Source organism: Apis cerana, linkage group LG15, assembly GCF_029169275.1.
Source record: "Apis cerana isolate GH-2021 linkage group LG15, AcerK_1.0, whole genome shotgun sequence".
Lineage (NCBI taxonomy): Eukaryota > Metazoa > Arthropoda > Insecta > Hymenoptera > Apidae > Apis > Apis cerana.
Genome location: NC_083866.1, coordinates 8,319,820 through 8,340,130, shown reverse-complemented (window position 1 = coordinate 8,340,130; position 20,311 = coordinate 8,319,820). Strand labels below are relative to the sequence as shown.

The 20,311-nt window shown below is 34.2% G+C and overlaps 1 protein-coding gene across 1 annotated transcript in view; it reads left to right on the top strand.

The window, feature by feature from the left end:
* The first annotated feature begins 2,497 nt into the window (after positions 1-2,497).
* The window catches only part of LOC107997408 (tachykinin-like peptides receptor 99D), a 66,205-nt gene continuing 48,391 nt past the window's right edge, over positions 2,498-20,311 (top strand). The window contains exon 1 of the mRNA XM_017055988.3: positions 2,498-2,793. The gene's annotated coding sequence lies outside the window, so the exon portion shown is untranslated. The remainder of the gene's footprint in view (positions 2,794-20,311) is intronic.

The following is a 20,311-nucleotide window of genomic DNA, read 5'->3' as shown; positions in this document are numbered from 1 at the left end:
CGTTAATTCGCGAATCGAATACAGAAAAATTTATTTCCATCTTTCTCGATTGACTTTATTTTATCCTCTCTCCTCTAGAAATATTCGAAAAAAAGATAGATCGATCGAGTTATCGAAGTAAACATTCGCATCTCTTGGTTATTATACGATCGAGAAGAATATATCGATCTCTCGAGGGAGAAATTCAAGTTCGTGACTTGAATTTTAGTTTAGAAAAGGTTGCAAGAGACGCGAAAGAAAGAAACGAAGGGGAGGAAAAAATGGTGTCGGTCTACTTGCGATCTGTTAACACGCGATGCTCGACGCGCTCGAAAATGGAAGTGACGTAAGCAATTAACGAAAAACTCGGTCGTGAAACGGCTGAATTATTTCCGTGGAAAAATTATTCTCTACGCGATCGCTTGTTATCGATAAAAAAAGAGAAAAGAAAGAAAAGAAGAAGAAGAAGAAGAAGAAGAAGGCAAATAAAAACGTAGTAGTTTCTCGTTCTTTTTTCTTTTTTTCCTTACACGTTTTGTTTTCACTTTTCGCGCGGTAAAAACTTCCTCGTTTTGGCGCGCGAATTCGTGGTGGAGAACGGAGGGACGTTCTCCACCACGCGTCTGGAAATGGATAGATGTGAAGGTTTCTAATTGATTAATAAATCATATTGAAATTAGATGAAAGGAACGAATTTCGAAATCGATTCTCGAAATTTTCTATATCGAAATATCGAACGTAATTGCGTTTTATATTTATCGCGAATACTTGGGAGGGAAATTTGATAAATAAATTTATTGGCAAAGATTTTTTTATAACAATCTTTTGTAATAATTCTTCGAATCAATGCAAACAATTGATAACGATCTCAACCTCATCGTGAAACATTTTAATTAAACCTCGATGAAATTCTGATAATTCAAATATTTGTAATATATATTCGAATGGGATATTCATAGATTATTAATGTTTGCCGTTCACAAATCCGATGATGAGATTAATTTGTTTAGAGAGTATATAATATTCGTTGAAAATCGTGCACGATATATCGTACAAATCTTGGATCCGGTTTTTAAACGAGTTTAAACGATCAAAAGTATAATACTCGTTCACTCGCGATAATAAAAATTGCTCTCTTTTTCTACAATCATGGTGGCATCCACGGATATGAGCGGCGACAAGAAACCCTCTTTCTCCCTCCCCCTGCTTTCTCCATCTTTGCCTTTTTCTTTGATGCGACAGAGAAAAAAAAAACCAATCGAGTCGATCGTCTCCATACTCCACTGTCTTCCATCGTATACCTTTCATCGTAATCTCTATTCCTCGACCACTTTTAAATCGTAATCCTTTCGCTTAAAAACGCGGAATCATCCCTCTTCGTATCTACTTTTCGTACAAGATCCCTCTCTAATCTCCTTCTCCACCTTCTCCATCTCTAGAACAGAGGAAAGAAATTGAATTTCTTTTGATAAAAAAGAAAAATTTGATCCTTGCTCCTAATAAGGGGGATGAGAGGGAGAATGATGGAAAAAAAAAAGAAAAATTCGATCCGTGCTTCTAACGATCGAGAAGAGGAGAAGGGAAAATGATGAAAAACGAAAAAAAAGAAAAATTCGATCTGTATTTCTAATAATCGAAAAGAGAAAAAGGAAGAGCGATGGAGAAAAAGAAAAAAAGAATTCCATCCTTGTAACTAACAATCGAGAAGAGAAAAAGGAGGAGCGAAGGAAAACAAAAAAGAAAAGAAAAAAAGAAGAAAAATTCGATTCTTGCTAACAATCGAGAAGAGGAGAATGATGAAAAACGAAAAAAAAAAGAAAAATTAGATCTTTGTTTCTAACGATCGAGAAAAGAAAAGTGAAGAATGATGGAAAAAGAAAAGAGAAAAGAAAAGAAAAAGAAAAATTCGATTCTTGCTCCTAACAATCGAGAAGAGGAGAAGGGAGAATGATGAAAAACGAAAAAAAAGAAAAATTCGATCTGTGCTTCTAATAATCGAAAAGAGAAAAAGGAAGAGCGAAGGAAAACAAAAAAGAAAAGAAAAAGAAAAAAAATTCGATCCTTGCTTTTAACGATCGACAAGAGAAAAAGGAAGAGCGAAGGAAAACGGAACAAGGAAAGAAAAAAAAGAAGAAAAATTCGATCTTTGCTCCTAACAATTGAGAAAAAAAGAGGAAGAGCGATGGAAAAAAAATTCGATCCTTGCTCCTAACGATCGAAAAGAGAAAAAGGAAGAGCGAAGGAAAACAAAAAAGAAAAGAAAAAGAAAAAAAAATTCGATCCTTGCTTCCAACGATCGACAAGAGAAAAAGGAAGAGCGATAGAAAACGAAAAAAGAAAAGAAAAGAAGAAGAAAAATTCGATCCTTGCCCCTAACGATCGAGAAAAGAAGAAGAAGATCGATGAAAAAAAATTCCATCCTAACGATCTAGAAGGAAGAATGATAAAAACCGAGAAGAAAAGAAAAATTCGATCCTTGCTCCTTGATCAAGAAAAGAAAGGGAGATAAAAGGGAGAACGATGGAAAACGAAGCGAGAAAAGAGAGAAAGAAAAGAAAGAAGGAAGGAGGGAAAGAAAGCGATTGAAGAAGAAATTGGCAGGCGGTACGCGTGGGTTGACGGATAGACGGGCAGAGTAGGTTAGCATCTCGAGTCCGCGCTCTGCGTCCGAGCGTCGCGACGCGAATGCCGCGAGATACTTTGGCCAGTATCGTGCAAGCGCGCGTCCCGTGCCGATCGTGCGATATCGCGTGATCCCCGATCTCTCCTTCCAACGCCTTCGCGTCCAGACACGTACGCACATTCGCATATTCGGTGAGTCTTCCGCTTTTCCACAGAGAGAGAGAGAGAGAGAGAGAGATTTTTCTTGGGAAAAAAGTAGAGAGATCGAGAGGGGAAATATAGAGTATAAAAATTCGATACGATACGAGCATGGAAAAGTGTCCATTCACGTTAACGTCCATTAACGACGTTGATTCAGTTTTCAAAGTTTCGAACCCGCTTCGTTTGAGAGCACTCCTTCCTCCCCCGCCCACCTCCCCATCCCCTCTCCCGTCTCCCGCCCCCGATAGACCAACACAGTCGATAAACTAATTAAATCTCTCGAATGTTTCGCGGTTAACAAAACCTCCTTTCATTTCCTCAAGTTACGACGCGCGGCAAATTTTCTTGCCAAATTTTCGATACATTTTTAAACCGGTTACGACGCTCGATCTTGGTTTCGACAAACGATTCTCTGGTGAACGAGATCCTCTTTTTTAAATTCCTAAGTGAAACACCTAAGGGATTGGATTGTGAAAATATACGAGCATTCGAGGAGAATCTCGGCCGGCTATCTCTCCAAGGACTACGGCGACCATCTCCAACGACGAATCTCCATCGACGAGTGTGATACGCCGCGAGAGGATTTCATTTCCTCCTTCTTCTCTCTTCCAATTATTATTATTGCACGACGAAGAAAGGCTGCACGAGCTCGTTCATCGTCCGTGTTCAAGATTGGAAATTCGTGAAAGTGTCTTATTGTTAATCGTATTGTGTCACATCGCGTTACGAGAATTATCGATGAATTCGGATGATCGAATTAATCGACGGTTAAAGATTCTCGAAAGTGATGCTTCTCTCTTTATAATCGGTTTCCCTCCTCGAGGAAATTTATTTTTCCTATCTCTTCTTCTTCCCTCCCTTCTCTTACGAGTCTCGCGTTATCGAGTCGGGTGGAAGAAATTTTGCTTTCAACGGTAGATTTGGAGATCTAGAAGACCAGAGGAGGAACTAATTTCGAGGAAATTTGAAAGAGTGCAATCTGGTGGAGAGATTGGCGGTGGAGGAGCCAGGTTTTGTGCGCGTTAAATGAAGATATTCAACCCGTGGCGAATCGTCGATCACAGGACGATCTATAAACTCATCTAGCACACGCTTCCGCGTAATTGGGTCGAATGAAATTTTCGACGTGCCCCTCCTCCAATGGTTTGCAAATGGTTCGCAAATTAATGGTGTAAAATGCGTTTTACATCAAGTGGGATATATTCGTGTACATATCGTGGACGTCTATCGTTAATATTTGGATGGATGTTCGAAACTGCGTCAAAGAATCGCTATTCTAGGAATTTGAACGATTCAATCTTCGAGATCGAGATCTAAATAAGGGAATAATTATGCTCGATTATTTTTCGTTAAAAACTTAAATTTAATTGGTTTGATTTTTCTTTCGAGACTATGCGGTTAGTCGCTCTCACGGCGGTCGATTGTGACCCGGAGATCTTGGTAATCCACGGAGATAAATAGATAGATTTGGAAAGACTTTTGCACGCGTGATGGAAATCGGGGGCGTTTGAGAGAAGCCGGATAGGACGTTTAATGAAAATTGACAGTGTCGAGGCGAGAATTTCGACGGTTGTATCCGCGTAATTATACGATTTATGAACACATCCGATATATATATATTTAATAACGATTGTTCAATTTGTTTGTAATCGCGCTTGAATTCAATAAAAAAGGTTATTTTTTAATAACCGACACGCGTTATGTTGAGCAAGAAAAGAAAAGAAGGAATATTATTACTTTCACTTGGTTCAAAAGAAAAAGTGATCGAGAATGTTTGCTCATCTTGGATAAATACGTTCAAAAAGAACTGTACGTTTCCTGTTCGCGATCGATAGAATCGAGAAAGTAATTAGAATTAAAAATCTCGAATAAAGTTAAGTAATCGCTTATATAAAATGTTTGAATAATATTTATCACAATTATTTGCAATTATTATTACGTTTCGAATTATACGAAGTAACTTTATTCGTGACATCAACTGTTAAAATTTCCCCATCAGTGGCGGTCGAACGAGAATCCAGACGAATCCAGAACGAGTGAAATAGAGCCGAACGGAGATGCAAGGGTGGGAAGGGTGAAAATTGATGTCCACCGTAATGTACACCCGAGTTCGACGGAATTAAGTCGATTTAGGGGGAAACGATCGCGCTAATATCCTTTCCAGTTACCTCAATCCCTCCACGCCAACTTCTCTTCGCGCTAATTGAATCAGCGTAACGTAAATAACGCTGGAAAAGTGCATTTTCTCGTCCAAATCAATTTGAAAGGTAGAGGAAAGCGCGCCGTTGAAGTCAGTTTTTGATTCGTCCCGATATCTCGATCGGTTGTCGAGATATAACGAATCGTAGCATTAACTGCGAAAACTATGAATGGATCCGCGGTGACCTATATTTTTTCCCCAGAAATGCGTACTACGTTTTTTCCCACGAATCGCGTCTCGAGTTTGGGTCAGTGAACAACGAGGCGCGAGCGAGAAATCCGATTAAGTAAAGAGAAGGAGAATATTAAACGATCAAAAATTACTGTTTCCTTTACACGACGATATCTCCGAAACCGGAACTCGTATCGAAATGAATGAAAAAGAGCTTTAAAGAGGAAGGTTCCGCGCTTCCAATGATCTTTTATTTATCGACCGGAAGTCGCTATCTTCCGAGTTACAGCGATTCGAAATTTTCCTAGTTTTAATAGGATCTAGTTCGATTTAAGATACGACTAAAATTAACTTTTCTTTGCACGACGATATCTCCGAAACCGGAACTCACATCGAAATGAATGAAAAAGCGTTTCAAAGAGGAAGGTTCCGCGCTTCCAATGACCTCCGTTCATCGACCGGAAGTCGCTATCTTCCGAGTTACAGCGATTCGAAATTTTCCTAGTTTTAATAGGATCTAGTTCGATTTAAGATACACGATTAAAATTAACTTTTCTTTGCACGACGATATCTCGGAAATCAAAAGTCACATCGAAATGAATGAGAAAGAGTTTTAAAGGGGAAGGTTCTGCGCTTTCAATGATCTCTCGTTCATCGACCGGAAGTCGCTATTTTCGGAGTTACAGCGGTTCAAAGTTTTTCTAATTTTCTTGATTTTTTTTAAATAGAATCTTGAAGTAATTTGCAGCAAGTTAAAGATTATTTTATTATTTCGTTACTTTTCGTCTCGTCCTCTCCAATTACGAACCTTGCGATCTTCGATACGAGTGGTTCAAAATTTCGAGATCAGCGAATGACGAGGTAGAAATGAATCGATGCGACCGCGTCGCAATTTTATTATGCAAAAAGAAAAAAGGGGGATGTGTTGACCGCATATATGCGAAGTATCATCGATCGATTGTCACGAGGCTCGTGTTTCGTATCTATTGTGAGACGATAAGGGCATCGCTGTACCGTCAATCGAGCTTCAGAATCTACTGCTCGACGAAAATTTATTTTAAAGAACAACCCTCGTAACGATGTCGCGTCCCTTCCTTGTGAAACAACGAATCAAACGAGAAACATGATTAATGAGCCGTGATAAAAATAACGATGTTTTTATCTGTTTAAAGAAATGAGACAGCTATTAACTATCGCGGAAGACAAAGGGGAAGTTAAATTTATTTCGGAATGATTATTTTCTTTTATTCACGTCCGTAATGTTAGTGTAATGAGAAATTGTTAATACTCAAAGTTTTCATATGCATATGTAAGTAGATCTCGTTTATCTCCTTTCTGATTTTATTTCCTTTTCCCTTTTGTTCGGCGATAAAAAATATACCGGTATTAAACGAAACGAGTATAAATGCACAATTTTCGCGGCAAAATTAGATCAACATTGCAACATAAATTCTAAGTTTACGTAAAATACTTTTCAACAACGGATATTTAGTTTACCAGAGATTCTTATATTTGTCTACAACTGTATATCTATTATTATATTCGTGATAAATGAAAGTGCAAAGTAAAAGTTTGTAAGGGAAACTTTGTTGAAATTTTTTTTTAATATCAAATCGTCAATTAAATGAAATGTGTTTAAAATCGTCAATTTTAAACACATTTCAAATCTCAAGAGAAATATTTTTCGTCCTAAATAAATAAAGAAAAATAAATTATAAATCATTTAGCCATACATTATTTTTCTATTATGTTAATATTCTCATATTTCGCCATCATTTGTAGAAATTTTTAATAAAATTTCCTTTAAATATTCTAGTCGCGAAACGTTGATAAGAATTTTAAATTCAAATGAATTAAATTCAACTGAAAAAAACCACACCAACGCTTTTATAAATAATAACAGTACAAGTATAAAGAAACATTTTAATGTTATAAATATATATATATATAACGTAGAAAATACAAAATTTCAACAAATTTTCTCGAGATCCTTAAAATTCCATTTTCTTGAATTCTCTTTCCTTTTTTGACTCGATATTTTCTTTTTTAGCATCGCGCATATTTTACGATTTAATTTAACGCAGCAGAAAGAAATAGCATAATTTCATCCGATATTAAGAAGATCGGATGAAATGTTAGTATTGTGGGATAAGATCAAACATATTTCCTCATATTTCCAGATTCATCCAGGGTTGGCACGATACACGTATACTCTATCAAATTTTTCCCATGAGAGTAACATCGTTATTTCCTCTTCGAATCGCATAAATCTCCTTACCTTTTTTAACGATTCATAGTTTGTTGCTTTAAACCACTCACTCCCCCCCCGATTCTTTTATTTATAAAGATACGTAGGAGGAATGAAACGATAAATGATCGAAACGACAGAAGAACGAATAGAGAAGATAAGATACAAGAACTTTTCAAAGAAACTATTCCTTCCTTCCTTTCATCCTTCCACGTCCGGTTTGTATTATAATTTTCCATTGATCCGATATATAGAAATTGTCAAAATATCTAATTATTATTTATATCTTCACGTTTCGTTAATTTACGCGCGATGACGGAATAGTTCTCTCTCCCTTTCTCTCCCCTCCTCTCTTTCTCCCTCTGCAAACAGCACGCTCGGAATTGTTCCCAGTTTGTAGAATAGAGTTACGGCATTTAATCGTTGATAGATGGTAATAGAATTTCGTAGCCGTGGAGAGATACCGATGCGTAATTACGTTAATTCTGTGAATAGAGTTAATTCCTTGCGATTACCGAGTAAACATTTATCGAGCATGTTGGATTCTTTACGAACTTGTGCGTGTTCCAGATGAAAATTTGAAGCAAAGTCTCGATTGATATATTTCAATTATTTCGATCGAAATCCGATAGAAGGATCTTCCTTTTCTTTTTGCAAACAAGAAAGAGATAAACGAGGCTTATATATGCGTAACTCAAAGGATCATCGATAATTGATTTGAAATATTTGTTGATAAATAAATAAATGGATATCGTTAAATTTTTATCCAACCAGGTGTAATTGAGCAGGTGTATCAATCCATTGGTTACATAGAATGAGTTGATAACTGGCTATTAAAATTTCAACGCGTTGAATTAATATTTTAAATTTAGTTAAATCTGTTTTGCCAATTGGCAAAACTATTTGCTCGTGTTAAATATGAGTAGCCTCAATATGATTCTGATTACAACGATTAAGAATCGAAACGATAAAGTTTTCAAGAATTAATTTTCGACGGATTATTTCACGGAATACGGACGTACGCTGTTTGTTACCAATTTTTTGATATTATTTTAGGCACACACGGATGGATATGAAGAGCGAACGTTTATCAAATTATCCAACGATGATTCGCATCGATCGGCTAAACACGCGTTACGCACGTTACGTTCGCAACAGTGTCGATATTCTTGCGTGGACGAGAAGTCGATGAAATCGTGCCACGCTTTGACGGTTTCGGAATCCCCTCGAGAGCGTCGATCACCGGCGTTGCAAAGGGCAGTGGGATCGAGAATCGTGATTCCACGGACATTTCTGATTAAATCCAATTCAAATCTAATAGCTCGCTGATTATTGTTGGCGAGTTTCAATCGCGGGCCCATTGATAAACCGAGCATTCCGAGTCGAGTGCCCCATCGATCGTGCGCGATATTGAAAACAGGTTGCCGCAACGGGACAAAGGGTTGGGCCGGTTAAAGATCGCTCGCTTCTCTTTTTTACCGATCGATCGACCGGAATCAGTCGAAGATATCATCTTTCCTCCTCTCTCTTCCGAATTTAAATCGAGTAAGAGTGTTTGAAATTTTCCAATCGATTTCAAAAATAATTTCTCCCCCAAAAAATAAAGTGTCGAATAAGATGAGGAAAATTGATCGAGATGATCCACGAAAGAGGGCAATAAGGGCAGAAAGAAAAGGTGAATCGAAAAGTGTATCCAGGGGAGGATGGAAAAATACGGAGCAGAGAATATTCAGTGTATCAAAGAAGCTTTTTTTATCTCGCAGAGAAGGTTGTTGTTTGCGTGCCCCAACGTCCCGAAAAATTCTTGGAATCCCGTTCGACGGGTTGATAAAATTTGGAACACCGGTTTGCACGCGATAAAAGAATAACAACGCGAGGAAAATAGGAAATAGCTTCGTGCGTTCCCTGAAAGGAATGTTCGGGACGTTGAAAATGAAGGAAACTTTTGATCCCTTGGAATCTTACATATATATTTTTCAAATTTTATTTCTCCATGTCATTCTCCATGTCCCCGTTATTTCGACTGTTATATTCGCGAGTTAATGAAAATTTAATTGGCCTTTGGTCGATCGAGCCTTCCCATTGCTGTACATTAATTTCCTGTACAATAATTGTGGCTCAGATTATTTCCTCCGTTCACACAGGATGGATGATAATAAAGTGTACACTTACGTCGATAACACACGTACTTACCTGATGATACCTCGTTGGCAAGCGTCGACTGTATCGCCTATTCAATTTACACGCGTTTATTGTAGTAATCCAAGTCTTATTAATCAGCTTGATTAAGTGTGATAAAAACTCGACGAGTTGGCTTAAAATTTACAAGATTAAGTTATTTCTTTAAATCCTCGATACCAATGGTTAAACCAGTGATTCAAAGGATTTTGTTTCTTTAAATCTTTAAATCTTCAATTACCAATGATTAAACTAGTGGGAAAAGGTTTTAGGTGGATTTTAGGTGTCTTAAAAATTACAAGATTAAATTTTTCCTTCAAACCTTTAAATCTTTGATTAAACTAATGATTAAACGTGATTCACGAAGATTTTAGGTGATTAGATGACTTAAAATTTACAAGATTAAGTTATTTTTTTAAATCCTCGATTACCAATGATTAAACCAGTGATTTACGAAGATTTTATCCTTTAAATTTTTAAATCCTCGATTACCGATGATTAAACCAGTCAGAAACGTGATTCACGAGGATTTTAGGTGTCTTAAGAATTACAAGATTAAATTCTTTAAATCTTTAAATCTTCAATTACCAATGATTAAACTAATGGAAAAAGGTTTTAGGTGGATTTTAAATATCTTAAAAATTACAAGATTAAATTTTTCCTTTAAATTCTTGATTTCCAATGATTAAACACGATTCACAAGGATTTAGATTTTAGGTGATTAGATGGCTTAAAATTTACAAGATTAAGTTATTTCTTTAAATCCTCGATTCTAATGATTAAACCAATGAAAAACGTGATTCACGAGGATTTTAAGTAAAAATTACAAGATTAAATTTTTTCTTTAAACCTTTAAATCTTTGATTAAACTAATGATTAAATGTGATTCACGAAGATTTTAGGTGATTAGATGGCTTAAAATTTACAAGATTAAGTTATTTTTTTAAATCCTCGATACCAATGGTTAAACCAGTGATTCAAGGGATTTTGTTTCTTTAAATCTTTAAATGCTCGATTACCGATGATTAAACCAGTCAGAAACGTGATTCACGAGGATTTTAGGTGTCTTAAGAATTACAAGATTAAATTCTTTAAATCTTTAAATCTTCAATTACCAATGATTAAACTAATGGAAAAAGGTTTTAGGTGGATTTTAAATATCTTAAAAATTACAAGATTAAATTTTTCCTTTAAATTCTTGATTTCCAATGATTAAACACGATTCACAAGGATTTAGATTTTAGGTGATTAGATGGCTTAAAATTTACAAGATTAAGTTATTTTTTTAAATCCTCGATACCAATGGTTAAACCAGTGATTCAAGGGATTTTGTTTCTTTAAATCTTTAAATGCTCGATTACCAATGATTAAACTAGTGGAAAAAGGTTTTAGGTGGATTTTAAGTATCTTAAAAATTCCAAGATTAAATTTTTCCTTTAAATTCTAGATTTCCAATGATTAAACACGATTCACAAGGATTTAGATTTTAGGTGATTAGATGGCTTAAAATTTACAAGATTAAGTTATTTCTTCAAATCCTCGATACCAATGATTAAACCAGTGAAAAACGATTCAGGAGGATTTGGATCTTAGGCGGTAAATAGGACGGAAACGGAGGTGGTTATTTATATGTATACGGTTAAGAGAGGTTAGATTGGCAAAAGGCTGGAAGGCGCATAAGTATTCCGGGCCGGAGGGGTTGTCAAGATACTCGGAAGCACGGAAGTTTGACGAAGGTTGGTCGTCGGATGGTATAATAAATCTTATTATCTTGGCGAATCCGGTTTGCTGCACCAAGTATAGCAGCGGCGTACTTTGTCCTACAAACTTTGCCTCGGTTTACATACCGAAACGAATATTTCTCACGGACACGGGGGTAAAAGAGAAATCAGGTATTAATCACGATCGAACGTTTCCACACGTTTCGTCCCGAGTTAATCGTTAATCAAGCAAATTTTCTCATTTTCTATTCGGATCGTGTGCAAAAACCGGATTTTGGGCAACGAATCGATAGAATTTCCTTTGGAGGAACGATAAATCTTCAAAGTTGTTTAAGGGGAGCGATTGGATTCGTGTTGTTCGGTGATGTAAAATTAGAAGAGGAAATAAAGGGAGGAATAAAGGAGGAAATATCGATATCGAATGTGAGATTAATCGGTAATCAATTCGAGATAGGTCGAAAGCTTTTTCCATCAGGATTGAAACAACGTTTCGTATATTTCATTACAGGAATTTTGATGGAGACGATAAACACTTTGGGGGTTCTTCGTGTGCGTACGCACAGTTGTACACTATGATAGAGGAAAATGAAATATGCATGTACAATGTTATCCCACGCGATTATTTGGTTAGTTGAAACAAAGGTTGTTAAGATGTGCGTGCGTGTGGGTGATGTGATCGTTTCAGTTGCGAAATTTCGTTTATATATTTGAAATTGCGATATTCGGCGTCGATATTACGAATAATTAGTGCGTTCGAGACAAATTTCTCTGAAAGATTTTATCGAAGATTAAAAATAATACCGTTTGACGAAATTTCGATCGTGTTACACGTTTGAAATTATAAAATTCAACTTGATATCAATTTACTTTCGAGATAAATGGCGAACAATTAGAAAGAACAATTAGAAAAACTTAAACGAGGATTAAAAATAATATCGTTTGATGAAATTTCGATCACACGTTTGAAATTATAAAATTCAACGTTGATATTACAAATATACTATATATTTCCGAAAAAAATGGCGAACAATTAGAAAGAATGAGAACGAAAAACTTAAACGAATATTAAAACAGTATACTTGGGAATAATATCGTTTGATGAAATTTCAATCGTTTCTGAAATTATAAAATTGATATCAATTTACTTTCGAGACAAATGGCGAACAATTAGAAAAACTTGAACGAGGATTAAAAATAATATCGTTTGACGAAGTTTCGATCATGTTTGAAATTATGAAATTCAACGTTGATATTACAAATATACTATATATTTCCGAAAAAAATGGCAAACAATTAGAAAGAATGACAATTAGAACGAAAAACTTAAATGAAGATTAAAACAGTATACTTGGGAATAATATCGTTTGATGAAATTTCAATCATGTTATACTTTTGAAATTGTGAAATTCAATTGATATCGTCAATTTATTTTCGAGACAAATGGCGAACAATTAGAAAAACTTGAACAAAGATTAAAAATAACACCATTTGAAGAAATTTCGATTGTATTATACTTTTGAAATTATAAAATTGATATCAATTTACTTTCGAGACAAATGGCGAACAATTAGAAAAACTTGAACAAAGATTAAAAATAACATTTGACGAAATTTGACGATTGTGTTATACTTTTGAAATTATAAAATTCAATAATATCAATTTATTTTCGAGACAAATGGCGAACAATTAGAAAAACTTGAACGAGGATTAAAAATAATATCGTTTGACGAAATTTCGATCATGTTGTACGTTTGAAATTATAAAATTCAATATTGATAACACTAATTTACTTTCGAGACAAATGGCGAACAATTAGAAAAACTTGAACAAAGATTAAAAATAACACCATTTGAAGAAATTTCGATTGTATTATACTTTTGAAATTATAAATACATTGATATTACAAATATAGTATATATTTCCGAAAAAAATGGCGAACAATTAGAAAGAACGAGAAAAATTAAACGAAGATTAAAACAGTATAATACCGGAATAACACCGTTTGACAAAGTTGTGAGGTGTGTGTGTGTGAATGATGTAATCGTTTCGATTGGAAAATTTCGATCGTGTTTGAAATTCCACGTTCATGCTACGAACATAGTACAAACATATACATTTTCGAGACAAATTCTCCGAAAGGTTTTACCGATGGCAATTAAAAAGAACGGGAATGAAAGAATTAAACAAAGGACAAATTAAAATAGTATACTCGCGTATAACACCGTTTGACAAAGTTTGCGTGATGTAATCGTTTCAGTTGCGAAATTTCGATCGTGTTTGAAATTCCACGTGTTTGATATTACGAATACGTGTACATGTATAATCTCTCGGGACAAATTCTCTGAAAGGTTTTACCGATGGCGAACAATTAGAAAGGACGGGCACGAGAAAATTAAACGAAGATTAAAATTAAGTTCAACCTGTACACACTCGAATAACACATATTTGATTCCACCATTTGAACTCTCTCAGTTTGAACACGGATAGATCATTTGAAACTGTAATTGGATCTCCTGTTTATTATTCTTAATTGCGTTCACGGTTATGCATACACGGTATGGAATTAGATAAAGTTATTACGAAGTTATTATTGAAACGAAAATAATTATTAATTTAACATCGTTTGAGACTCTTCCAGAGATTGTGTTTCGAGATTTCGATAAAGGTACATATACGTTTTTATAACTCCTATAGTATGATTCTGTAAGGGAAATCGTTGGAACGAGTGACAAATTGGAATTGGAAAGAGGAAGGAATTTAACAATTATATTACACGTGACACGATCGAGGAAAGAAACATCGTGGTGAATGGTTGACAAATAAAAAGTGGCGTGGAAAGTGAAAAATACTTTTTTCTCTCTATAAAGTTTCCACGAAAGTTTTAAACAACGTACTTTTAACTTTCCTTCGTGTTGTGAAGGAAACCTTCAAGATAATTTATTCACGAAATATGTTAGCGAATAATTGCCCGAATATACCCGTGAATATTTTTTAAAGTCTTCGTCCTATAATGAAAAAAAAAAAATTATAAATTTAACTTGGAAATATCATACTCCGTTACGTAATTACTTTCAATTAAAAAAATACTTCAACCGGTATATTTCTGTTATAATGTTAATTTTTTTTTCTTTAATTATTTCCTTCTTAGCAACACTATGATGTAATAATTAAACAGAATGAAACGGAATCCTTTTCACGGGTTCTTTCTTTTTCCATTAAACTTGCTTATAAACCGTAAAGTTGTTAATCTAAAAATAGTTTGATCTTTATTTAAAATAAATTCAAAGCAAGAACAACCCCAATCATTGCAAACGCATCCACAAATGAAAATTAAAAATTCTTTCGAGAGAATATTTCGATTTTTTTCTTTAACAAATTACTATCCCTACGATGATGCAAATTCTGTGCGAATATTTATTAGATTTTTTTCTTTCTTTTTTTTGCTTTTTCATCGACAATTCAACACTCGATATGAATCAAACGAATCACCCCCGTTTCCTTTTCAATTTATTTCGATTCGAGATAACCGATACTCTCGCTCGAATGTTTATTCATTACATCGATTTCACTGTCGATTGCACAATCTTTCTTCCCTCCCCCCGTTCTTACGTGTATAATTCCATCCAGATTGTATAACGAAGGGAATATTCTCGAGAGTTGGAGATTAGAAGAAAAAAAAAAAGCAAGAGTTCTCCCTTGTGTTCGCCAACCTAAGTCATTTTTCAAGCGGCACGAAGGATCGACGAATAAAAAGAAAAACGTATCGATTTCGTCATCCACCACCTTGGCTCTCAAACGTGCTCCCGCCATGTTTTTAGAGAGAGCTTCTCCCAAGAGAAAAATAAAGAAAATCGTTTTCTCGAGGAACGAAGTTCGCAAAAGTGGAGGGGGCATCGAAAATGACTCGAAAAACTTAGACCGATTTATATTATATCAAAATTGAAACTTGCTGTGTTGTAGCAATACGATTATATATTGCGCCAATTGTGCTATCTTTTAATCTGAACGTAATCTGGGAACAGATGAGAAATAATTTGACAAAGAAACGTTTCCTCGAAACTCTTCAAGTCCGTTTTCAAGTTGGTTAAGTTGGTAAGAGGGATGCCAAGGGGAGGAAGAAGGGCATCCCTCGCTCACGTTGCTCGCTAATTAAGATTCTTACTAATTAATGTGTGTACAATGTATTTGGAGGGGGGAATCGGGTTACGTTTTCGAGTTGAAATGAGCCAAGCGTTAATCGTCGATCGATGGAGATGGTAAAATCGGGCGCGTATTTATTTTATCGCATTCATGAAGACGTGGATGCGTTGGTATTTGGATTTATTATAAATTTTCCTTTGCTCGTTTCAAGTTTACGCGTTCATTTTACGGCCAATTTTCGAAATGGTTGTGATCAGACGGCTAAGATCATTCTAAAGTTCACGGGATTCGATAATAATCCCCGCAACGTGTAACGAATCTACTTAGTCGGAATTTATTCAGGGAAAAATGAATATTGTATGATATCTGGTGATGGGATCGATATCGCGGGATATAATATCCGTGGAACATCAAAATTGTCTTTTTTTTTTTTAATGTCGCGTGTCGATTAAAATAATAAAATTCGCAGTTAGAAATTATGGAAATTTTTAATCGATTGTTCGATCGATAATTCTGTGTTTATATTATGTTATCAGTATTATTAGTATTATATATATTATTAGTATCTGTAGAAAGTAAGTAATTTCAAATATTTATTTTCTATGAGCAGGTTATGATGTATTTACAAAATTTATAATTTGTAATTTTCGTGGAACGTCAAAATCATCTTTTTCGATTAAAATAAAAATTATGGAAATTTTTAATCGATTATTCGACGTATTTGTGTTTATATTATGTTATCAGTATTATTAGTATTACATATATTATTAGTATCTGTATAGTCGTAGAAAGTAAGTAATTTCAAATATTTATTTTCTATGAGCAGGTTATGATGTATTTACAAAATTTATAATTTGTAATTTTCGTGGAACGTCAAAATCATCTTTTTCGATTAAAATAAAAATTATGGAAATTTTTAATCGATTATTCGACGTATTTGTGTTTAGAGATATTATCAGTATTATTAGTATTACATATATTATTAGTATCTGTACAAAAGTAACTAATTTACAATTACGATTCGCAGTTTTAATTTCAATTTAATTGAAGAATTAATTATGGAAATTTGGATTTTAGATTATTTTAATTGCGTACGAACAATTCTTTCTCTTCGTTCCTTAAAAAAAATAGTTACTTTCGGTTTACATAGCTGATTTAATCGATTATTCGTTTATCATTCAGTCTGTGTTTATATTTTAGGGATATTAGTAAAATCCTAGAAAGTAGCTAATTTACGATTACGATTCGCAGTTTTAATTTGAAATATTCTACGAGCAGGTTATGATGAACTTATAAAATTCAAAAGTCAAACGTTATCGTTAATCTAGATCAACGAGTAAATCCCTAAAACGGAGAAAGAAAAAATTTGTATTGGATCAATCAGTTTTTTCCCACTCTCTCTCTCTCTCTCTCCTTTTTTTCTAAATCTCTTACCAATAATTAGAGAACACGTACAGAAGAGGATAAAATCGAGTAAAATTTATTCCATCCCGGTATTTGATTCGAGTGGACCTCCAGCTAAAAAATTAATATAGAATATTTATGGGAAAGATAAAACTTTGGATTCTAAATGCATCGATGATACGGCACACTTTTATTTTAAAAAATGTCGTTCCCGCGTGATACACGCGCTCGCGAAAATTTATACGTATAAATACAAGGATAAATGCCATATAAATAGGTTTTTTTTTATTTTAAGTCACACAGCTAATGGAAGTTAAAATTTTAGAGCGGCGGCGGCTTTGGAAAATGTCACGAACGAAGAGGCGTAAAATCGTATTTTATATACGGTTGTGTACCGTAAAATACCGTAAGATAAAAGCATCCAACGTCCAAAGAACTCACGTATTTGCTCCTGTAAATACGTCAACTACCGATCTATTTTACTTCTGTCACTCTTGTTTCTCTTGCATAACATCCCGAGCAGTTATTCTCCGTTTCTACGTTACAATTTTTTTTTTTTTTTTTTAGTTCCTTTTGCATCTCCAATTCGAGGAGGAGCTCTGTGTTTCAAAATTGCGCGCGCAAAAGAAAGACGAGAGGAAATTTCCGGGTGATAAGATAAACTTTTCGATCGCAGAAAAATTGGAGAATATTTCGACGAATCTTCTCCGCTTATCTAACGGAGGTAAAGCTAATTGAATTGAAAAATACGAATGGAGGGTAAAGAATACAAAATACACGGAGTATTACGTGTTCTTCTTTCATTTATATCATTTTTTACTTGTTTCGATTTGGAGATTGAACGATTCGATTAATATTAGGATTTCCAGGAGTAAATAATATTAGATTTTGATCATTATCAATATTCACTGCCATTAAGAAATCCACTTTATCCTATTAAGACCAGGAACATTTTTATCCACCGTTGTCTTCTTATTTATATCGATTTTGTAAATTTTTCTCTCTTCGTATATCCAAGAATTTCATCGATTACAGATTTCAGTTTTTATTACAATTATTGTTAACCATAGTCATATTAATTTTCGATCAAAATTCCAATGAGAAATCTCTTCCATCCAATATCGACATTTATTTTTCAATCATCCAAAAAATTTATTTATTTATATTTAATTCTCCCCTAATTTAATCTCATATTGAAAGTGAAAAAGAAAAAATAAACAAAAAAATAAATTTTTGACAATTTATGGAATAACACATGCAATAATATTGGCTCTCTTCAGCTATAAGCTTATTATATAATTATTCTATTAATTAATAGTTTTTATTAATACGTGCAATAATATTGGCTTATCATATAATTATTCTATTAATTAGTATCAGTGTTAACTATAATCACTATATTAATTTTCGATCGAAATTCCAATGCATTGTTTTTCACATTTAACCGTGATGTGAAATCTCTTCCATCCAATATCGACATTTATTCTTCAGTCATCCAAAAAAGTAAATAAATAAATTTAATTTAAAAAATAAATAAATAAATTTTTGAAAATTTATGGAACAACACGTGCAATAATATTGGCTCTCTTCAGCTATGAACTCATCATATAATTATTCTATTAATTATTAGTATCAGTGTTAATCACTATATTAATTTTCGATCGGAATTCCAATCGTTTTTCACGTTTTTCACATTCAATCAGAGATTTATTCATCAAAAATTTTGTATTTTAATTCTCCCCTAATTTAATCTCATATTGAAAGCGAAAAAGAAAAAAAAAATAAATAAATTTTTGAAAATTTATGGAACAACACGTGCAATAATATTGGCTCATCATTTATTCTATCACATAATTAGTATCAGTTAACTATAATCGCTACATTAATTTTCGATCGAAATTCCAATCATTTTTCACATTCAACCATGTAGAGATGTGAAATCTCTTCCATCCAATCATCATTTATTCTTCGATCATTCAAAAAAGCGTTTGTATTTTAATTCTCCCCTAATTTAATCTCATATTGAAAGCGAAAAAGAAAAAAAAAATAAATAAATTTTTGAAAATTTATGGAACAACACGTGCAATAATATTGCCTCTCTTCAGCCGTGAGCTCATCATACATTTATACGCGTATTTTGACGTAGCAGCGTTTGGAGCGCGAGATACAAGCGTGGAACGATAGCGTTGCGTAACGGCTGAACGATAATCGGGAAGGGAGGAATCCATGGGATCCGCAGCCATAACTCAGTTGTCACGCGCAAATTCCTGGACGCTTTGAAATATCGTGGCGAATCACCAGAATTTACGATAGTCGTATCGATGATCTCGCAAGATGTCGCTACCAGATTCGATCGCTGGACCCTGACACGTTCTAATTCCAATTAATATCTCTGAATCTCATCATCCTTTGATCACAAACTTTGAGGTCTTCATCTCTTTTACGAATTGTTATTTCTTCTTTATCCTCACAGTTTCGCGAACGAGAAAGGAATACCAAAATTTTTTGAAGAAATTCAACGGAAAGAACGAGTTGAACGTGTCTTCGATAAGAATGAAGATGGATGAGATGTGTTTCTCTTCGCTTCGCTTTGTCTTTGTTTTTTTACTTTTTTTCTTTCTTTCTTTCTTTTTTTTTCATTTCCCAAAAAAAAAGCAATCGACCAGCGTTATTACGCCGGCCGAACGAGCTGGTGGTGCACGAAATTGGCGCACCGCATCCTTTCCATCGATTCGGAAAGATATTGGTGTTGAGTGGAGCTTGAACCGTATTATACAATACGCGCGACCACGAATGTCAATGGATGGGGATAAAGAAAGGCGATCAATGCGCAAAGAGATAAGAAGAAGCGGACGAACTTTCGGGAGACGAGGAGATTAGAAGCGGAAAATTGGCGTCAAAAATTGCCAAGTCGTTGAAAACTTTGTGCTTTGAATAATTCGCTTGTGTCGAAAACTTTGAAAAAAAGTTTTTCGATATTCGATCTAGTTTCTAATTCCAATGGATCGAACAAAGTATGGTATGGAGACAATTGGCGAAGAAAAATTTGATATTATTGTATCGAAATTATGATATTCGACGTCGATATTACGAATAATTAGTGCGCCTATACTTTCGAGACAAATTTCTCTGAAAGGTTTCATCGATGGCGAACAATTAAAAAAGATGAGAATGAGAGAATTAAAGGAAGATTAAAAAATTTCGATCGTGTTATACTGTTGAAATTATGAAATTCAACGTTGATATCACCAATTAAAAATAATTTGACGAAATTTAGATCGTGTTACACGTTTGAAATTATAAAATTCAACTTGATATCAAAGTTTACTTTCGAGATAAATGGCGAACAATTAGAAAGAACGGAAAACTTAAACGAGGATTAAAAATAATATCGTTTGATGAAATTTCGATCACACGTTTGAAATTATAAAATTCAAACATTGATAA